An 8,030-nucleotide genomic window follows, 5' to 3' on the forward strand; every position below is an offset into this window, starting at 1 on the left:
TTAATTTGTTTGATTTCAATTGACACATAATTTATCATCTTAAAACAGTGTTTGATCCCATATTTAATAAAAATGTTGTATTCTTTTTGAGTTGACACATAACCTCAGCTTGCGACCAAGTGAGATCTACTCTTTACGACCAAGCCAGAGACCTTGAATCTTCATTGCTCCCATTGGAGCATGGTGGACATTTTCTATTCTAAACAGTAGTTCTGTTGTATTGGGGGTTTGTGGTTGGTGCAGATAGACCTCTGGTAGTATTGGTAGAACATCCAGCCAAACAGAACAGTAGTTTAGTACTGTTTCTGATTTCACAGTAGCATGACATGACTCTGGCTGATACCATTGTCACCACTGGAAACCATGATCTCCTCAGACGTTCCTGTCCGTTAAATGGCAGCCGTTTGTGGCATTGCTGTATTTAAGCAGTCTCCCCTAGTCAAATAAAATAACACAATGGTTTTGAATAACATGAAAACAACTAGCACTATTACTACTTTTTCAAACTCCCGTCACAAGTAGATGCTTTGAGATTTAAGAATAAGGATTGTGCAAGCACAATATTTTGTGAACAGACACAGCGTAAACATTGCTACTGCATAGTGGGTTTGATTGATTTCCAGGCCAAGTCTCAGATGCCTGCGGAGCGAGGCTGGTAAGGATGATAACCTGTGTGTGTGTGTGTGTGTGTGTGTGTGTGTGTTTAGGGAGAGGCCAGTGTAGGTTACCACTCTTATTACATATCATATTATTCTGGTCAAGGAGGAATGCATTGGTTTCAATGCTGGCCGGTTCAAGGGAATCCTCATTTCCTGGAAGAAGATGGGTTAGGTTTGAGGCATTATTATGATGTTCCAAAACAGCAGATTTGATTTCAAACAAGCCCTGCGTCCCCATTTGCATTGGAATTGCTTTTCTTGTACGCGTGCTGTTGCGCACTTCCTCAAAATTCCATTGTCCGTGACCTGCTCTACGGTTTCTAAGTGTAACACTACACCACTCCGTATTTATTTTATGTGCTGATTCTGCTGCCTGGGCAGAGAGAGACTTTCAGACCGACAGGAACAGGAATTTAGTATTTGGGCACCAAGCCTTTGTAGATCTGTTGTTTGTGGAAGGAGAGCACGGAGGACTCTCATTCCACAACCTTTGCATCCTAAGACAGTGGTTCCCAACCAGGGGTACTAGGACCCCTGGGGGGTACTTGGCCTGTCCACAGAGGGCACTTGAGAAGACTCATGAGACCATTGGCTTACTGGTAAAATGCACATGAGGGGTACTTCAGGCAGAGCAAAATGCAGTTGGTGTAGAGTAACCGAAAAAGGTTGGGAACCACTGTCCTAAGAGAACGTGTGTGACCCTTCTGTATGAGGTGTGCTAGCAGAGAAGGTGGGGTTAATGGGTGGTTGGAGGTTAGGGGTGTGTTTGTGGGAAGAGTGGAGTCAATGGTTTTGGATGTGAAGGTGTGTGTGTGTGTATGTTTGGGTTGTCTGAATGAGCTCAGCTTTAGGGTGTGTGTGTGTTCATAACTCAGGCTTTGCATGAGGCCCAGGCTGGAGCATTGGAGCTAAAGGTCAGAGGAGGAAGTGACCATCTGTACTTCCTGTTCTCCTGTTGGAGGCATGGCCCGATTAGCTCATTTACATTTAGGATGCATGTCAATAGTCTAAAGTAACTTTCATCTACATTGATGTGAATGGACTAGACAGGTGTCAAATTACTGATAGACATTCCACCATATTATCTTATGTCATACTGTGTTCCACCAAGTCACTTCAGACTGTTGAGATGCCAAGAATGTACTCCTTTATATCTGTCTGTACATAAAAGAACTGAGAGAACCTTTATGACACTTCTTCCACACAGCCAACCCAACTGCATAGATGAAAGGTCTTCCTCCTTTCCTCCCTCCTCCTCTCTGTGTTATCTCCCCATCAGAGACAGAGGGAGTGCCGACACCGTGACATCATAAAAGGGAGACAGGCATGTTCCACTGTCCCAGAGTTCCGTATCCCTCCGCATGGTGGCACAGAACCGAAGCACACCCAGGCAATCCCAAAGAAAGTGTGTGCTGGGGATTTGTTAGTTCCAAATCCATGAAGCACAAGGGTCTTGAGTGATGAGCAATTTCTGTTTTGGGATATGGTCTCTGGAATGGCGAAAGGTCATAGGGGTACTGTTTAGGGAATTGCAAGGTGATTTGAGGTTGAGTTGTCTTGCTGTCCTGCTAGTATAGTTTGTGGGTTATGCATGGTGATGTGTGGAAGTCTGCTGTCTCTGCTCTCTCTTCTTCTGTATTGACACCTCTGATTGACTGTGTTTGTGTACACGTGTGCGTGTATGTGTGTACGACTGTGTGTGTGTGTGTGTGTGTGTGTGTACGACTGTGTGTGTGCGTGTGTGTACAACTATGTGTGTGTGTTAACACGCTAGTAAAGTCAGTGGATCTTTTTATAGAGTTGTTTTCTGACTTAGTTCCCGGGAGACCTGTGTTTGGCTGCACCACTCTACACAAACTGCCTGCATAAATAACCCTGTTTATCACTACAGCATCTCCTCTCACACACACAAACACACACACACACACACACACACAGCAGCGTTTCCTCACTCTTTATCTCCTCACGATTTATTTATTCTGTGTTTCCCGTCATGTTTTTTCTCTACTCCATTTCTAGAGGTTGATATGGCGCTGATAGCTGATGTTGACGGCAAACAGTGTTGCTAGTTTTTTCCAGGCCGTCACTCAACTCCTGAGTGGTCCCTGAGTTGCAGTGATGCTGATACGGTAACCGCCTGAGAGGCACACACACACACACATACACACGAGACCAGGGATGGCTGTTAGACACTGGGATAGATAGCAGCTAGCTGGGGTGTCTGAGTGACATGGGATCAATGGGCTCAGTTCATTTGTGTGATTGCAGGATGGAGTTTTGTCAGGGCTGATAGTGTGAGGCCCAGAACGGGACACTGTGCAGGGCGCTAGTATAGTTCCTCTCTACTCCACTCTATTCCACTCAACTCCACCCAGGCCAGACCTGAACAGAAAGGTCTGGTTCCAGTCAAGTCTTCGCTTATGTTTGTACATATCTGTCTTTGTCTGTCTGTCTCTCTCTTTTCTTTCTCTCTGTATCTCTCTTTCTCCCTCTCTGTACCTATCGCTGTCTGTCTCTATCTCTCTCTTCCTCTCTTCCTCCCTCCTCCCTCTGTCTGTCTTACCCTCCAGCAATACACTTGGTATGAACTTAAAATGTACCTCAACACGCTCATCATATATTTATAGACACACCACATTTTATCAGCCCAGACAGTCTACGGCTAGGCATGGCTAATACATGTTTTAAAGGAGTCATTCATTTGTGTAATAATGCTATGAAATATCTTAGCTAGTATTATACTGAATATGAGAGTATGGGTATAGAAGTCTAGGCCTAGTATGAGACGTTAAACTAAACCCTTGGTGGCCTGTCCCCTCTCAACCTTCAGGCCATAAAACTAAACCCTTGGTGGCCTGTCCCCTCTCAACCTTCAGGCTGTTAAACTAAACCCTTGGTGGCCTGTCCCCTCTCAACCTTCAGGCCGTTAAACTAAACCCTTGGTGGCCTGTCCCCTCTCAACCTTCAGGCCATAAAACTAAACCCTTGGTGGCCTGTCCCCTCTCAACCTTCAGGCCATAAAACTAAACCCTTGGTGGCCTGTCCCCTCTCAACCTTCAGGCCATAAAACTAAACCCTTGGTGGCCTGTCCCCTCTCAACCTTCAGGCCATAAAACTAAACCCTTGGTGGCCTGTCCCCTCTCAACCTTCAGGCCATAAAACTAAACCCTTGGTGGCCTGTCCCCTCTCAACCTTCAGGCCATAAAACTAAACCCTTGGTGGCCTGTCGCTCTCAACCTTCAGGCCGTTAAACTAAACCCTTGGTGACCTGTCCCCTCTCAACCTTCAGGCTGTTAAACTAAACCTTTGGTGGCCTGTCCCCTCTCAACCTTGTGGTCCTCTGTAGCTCAGCTGGTATGCACGCATGACTGTAAGTCGCTTTGGATAAAAGCGTCTGCTAAATGGCATATTATTATTATTATTATTATTATAACCTTCAGGCCATAAAACTAAACCCTTGGTGGCCTGTCCCCTCTCAACCTTCAGGCTGTTAAACTAAACCCTTTGTGGCCTGTCCCCTCTCAACCTTCAGGCCATTAAACTAAAGCCTTTGTGGCCTGTTCCCTGTCAACCTTCAGGCCATTAAACTAAAGCCTTTGTGGCCTGTTCCCTGTCAACCTTCAGGCCATTAAACTAAAGCCTTTGTGGCCTGTTCCCTGTCAACCTTCAGGTTGTGTTTCCACATCAGACTATGGTCCACCATCACCATGGTGATAATCCTGACCACAGTAGTGGAGAAACAGGAAGCAGAAAGTGGATCTATCTGAGAGGTAGCTATTAGAAAGGACAAATTTGTGACATTGTTCATATTCCAATGCACGTTTGTTTAGGGTTAGAGATATCCTTAGAGTGAGGGTTAAGGTCAGATTTGTGGTCACAGCGTTCCATACTTCTGCCCTTTCTCGCAGTCCAGATATGGATGTCTGTCTGCGATCAACCACACATTTTATTGTAGTGAACACCTCAGAAAGTGCTGTAGGCTTACATTCTGTCCTTACCAGCATGGCCAAATAGTGACACCCTCTCTGAAACGTGTCTCCATCAGCCCTCAACCCCAGAGAGAGGGTCAGAGCAAGAGAGGCAGTAAGAGGAAATGAAAGTCATTAGAGAGGAGAGCTTCATGGCCCAAATGGGATTTGACTGTGCATCCCACATTGTTTCTATACATTGGTAGACTTAAAAGCCATGCACAATTTGGGATTAAAAATGGGTGGAAAAGACCAATAAATAACCTTCAATAATAACCTCTCTCTTTTTCTCGAGGCCTACTTCTTTTCTTTTACTTCTTTCTTCTCCCCCTCTCTCCCTCTCTCTTTCATTATCTCTTCTCTCTCTCTCTCGCTCCTCTACCCAGCCTCACCATTTCTCACACAGTCACTCCTCATCAGAATGCACTGGTTACTGTTGAACTCCTATACTCCCACACTACAGCTGCCGCTGTGCCACCACAATCCTTCAGAGGCTATTTGGGGTTGAAATTAAAGTATATTTTCCTAAAATTGAACCTTTTAACAAGACACGCTATTCTCTCCTCCTCCCTTCTAAACAGCCACATAACAAGCTGGTGAATTGTTGCCCTTCTCATTCTAAGGGTATTAGGCACCATGTCCAACTTCAAAGCCTCTCTTAACTCCACACTTTAATTGTCTGCTCTCCCGGCTCTCTCACAGCATGCCATCTGATTCTGCTGACAACTGCACTTCTCCTTCTCCTCCTTTCGTTCCATCTCTTTTCCCCCTCTTGCCCTCCTCTCCTCTGTCCCCCTGTTGTCCAATCCTTCCATCTCTTCTTCCCTTCCTCTGCCCCCCTGCTGCTGTTGTCCGTTCCTTCCATCTCTCTTCCTCTCCTCTCACCCCCTGTCATCCTCTCTCTCTTTCCCCCTCTCCTGGCTCCTTTAAAGGCATTGTCCCCCTGTTGTCACCTCTTTAAATGAGGGAGCCACCATTTCCTCTTTGGAGTTTTGTTGCCTCTGGTGTGTACACACCAAACAAATTAGAAACAGTAAACCCATGTCCTCTCTGTCTCTCTCTCACTCTATCCCCCCACCTTCTCTCCAAACGGACATTCACACTTCCTTGGACATTCACACTTCCTTGTACTCACGGGCCCTAGTTGATAATTGCCATAAGCCTCCCTCTTGGTTTCATTTTCCATTGTCCTCCCCAAAATTCTTGGGTCTGGCTTGAGATAAAGGGATGATGACTTCAAAGGGAGCTGCTAAGAGTTTAACCCCTAGCTGAAAGGAGCAGCAGACAATAGGATAATTGAGAGCAGTTACTGATCACAGGGCTACAGCACTGAGAGGAGAGGGCAACAAGCACACACACACACAGTGACACACTTCACACTGATTTCCACACTCAGACACTCACATACTCTCATACTCACACACACACACTCTCTCTCTCTCTCTGTTAAGTGTGGAGTTTACAGCAGCAGCTGAGGTGGCCGGTAGCTAGCATGGAGAGGACAGGTCAGAGCTGTTCAGGATACAATATACCCCCAGCCATAAAAGCACCAAAACATCAGGGGTAGCTAACCCTGCCCCTGCTCCTCTCCCCTGTTATGTATATTTTTATAGGGCCAGGGCAGAATAGGGTCAGTAGGGCCAGGGCAGAATAGGGATCAGTAGGGCCAGGGCAGAATAGAGGTCAGTAGGGCCAGGGCAGAATAGAGGTCAGTAGGGCCAGGGCAGAATAGGGGTCAGTAGGGCCAGGGCAGAATAGGGGTCAGTAGGGCCAGGGCAGAATAGAGGTCAGTAGGGCCAGGGCAGAATAGAGGTCAGTAGGGCCAGGGCAGAATAGGGGTCAGTAGGGCCAGGGCAGAATAGAGGTCAGTAGGGCCAGGGCAGAATAGAGGTCAGTAGGGCCAGGGCAGAAAAGGGGTCAGTAGGGCCAGGGCAGAAAAGGGGTCAGTAGGGCCAGGGTAGAATAGGGGTCAGTAGGGGCAGTGCATAATAGGGGTCAGTAGGGGCAGAATAGAGGTCAGTAGGGGCAGAATAGGGGTCAGTAGGGCCAGGGCAGAATAGAGGTCAGTAGGGGCAGAATAGGGATCAGTAGGGCCAGGGCAGAATAGAGGTCAGTAGGGGCAGAAAAGGGGTCAGTAGGGCCAGGGCAGAATAGGGGTCAGTAGGGGCAGAATAGGGGTCAGTAGGGGCAGAATAGAGGTCAGTAGGGCCAGGGCAGAATAGAGGTCAGTAGGGCCAGGGCAGAAAAGGGGTCAGTAGGGCCAGGGCAGAATAGGGGTCAGTAGGGGCAGAATAGGGGTCAGTAGGGGCAGAATAGGGGTCAGTAGGGGCAGAATAGGGGTCAGTAGGGGCAGAATAGAGGTCAGTAGGGCCATGGCAGAATAGAGGTCAGTCTCAGTAGGTGGAGGCTGAGGTGTCCTCGAAGGGGGCCCTGCCATATCAAAGGCCCAACTGGCCCCTGGCAGCAGTAGGAGGTATAGGGGCTATTTCCATGGGGATGGGGTTTTACCTCTGTGCATTTACTGTCAGAGGTCCCCCCCCCCCCTGCATGGATATCCAAATAAACACTGACCTGGTCAGCCATCTTGTTCAAAGACTAGTTTACAGTGTACTTAGTAGCTCTACTAATCACTGTATGGAGTCCCAGAGGGGACAAACAAGGCAGTCTTATAAAGTAACATCCAGATGTCCTTGACACCACTGTCTGCCACAGACAAAAACAGGCCCCACAGCTGCCTGCGCCAATCAATGAGTGCATTATGGGTAAAATGGCTGGGTTGTCTACTACGGGCCTTCTTCTCTTCATCAGCTCATCACATACTCCTCCTCCTCCCCCCTTTTTGTGGTGTAAAAAGCCAGACATTGTTATCATTGATATAAAAGGATGCCTCGTGTGCCAGGATTGTAGAGCAAATGGGACACTAATAAAAAGGAGATGATTGATTATTATTTTTTTGATTAAAAGGAGAAGCGGTTGTACTCTGCGGTCCTCTCTATCCATATGATATAGCCTAGCTATTAATCCTACATTCAGACTGATGGAAAGATTTCTCTATTGTGAGATCAACATGATAGTTTTAAACAGAGGTATTTTCAAGCTGTAAAACAGACTCATATTTTCAGTTATGATTGTGTAACATTTTAGTCGTTTAGCAGACTCTCTTATCCAGAGCGACTTAGTGTGCATACATTTTTTTCTCATAATGGTCCCCGTGGGAAAGGAACCCACAACCCTGGCTTTGCAAACGCCATGCTCTACCAACTGAGCTACACGGTAAGGCAGTTGTTCTACGCGAATGAGACGTTAAGAAATGATATTCTTCAATAATCAATGGGTTATTATAATATATGGTTAATTGTAATGAACATAGAATAGCAGTAACTATTGCAGATTGCACCTTTAA

Source organism: Coregonus lavaretus, assembly GCF_964263955.1.
Source record: "Coregonus lavaretus genome assembly, chromosome: 28".
NCBI lineage: Eukaryota > Metazoa > Chordata > Actinopteri > Salmoniformes > Salmonidae > Coregonus > Coregonus lavaretus.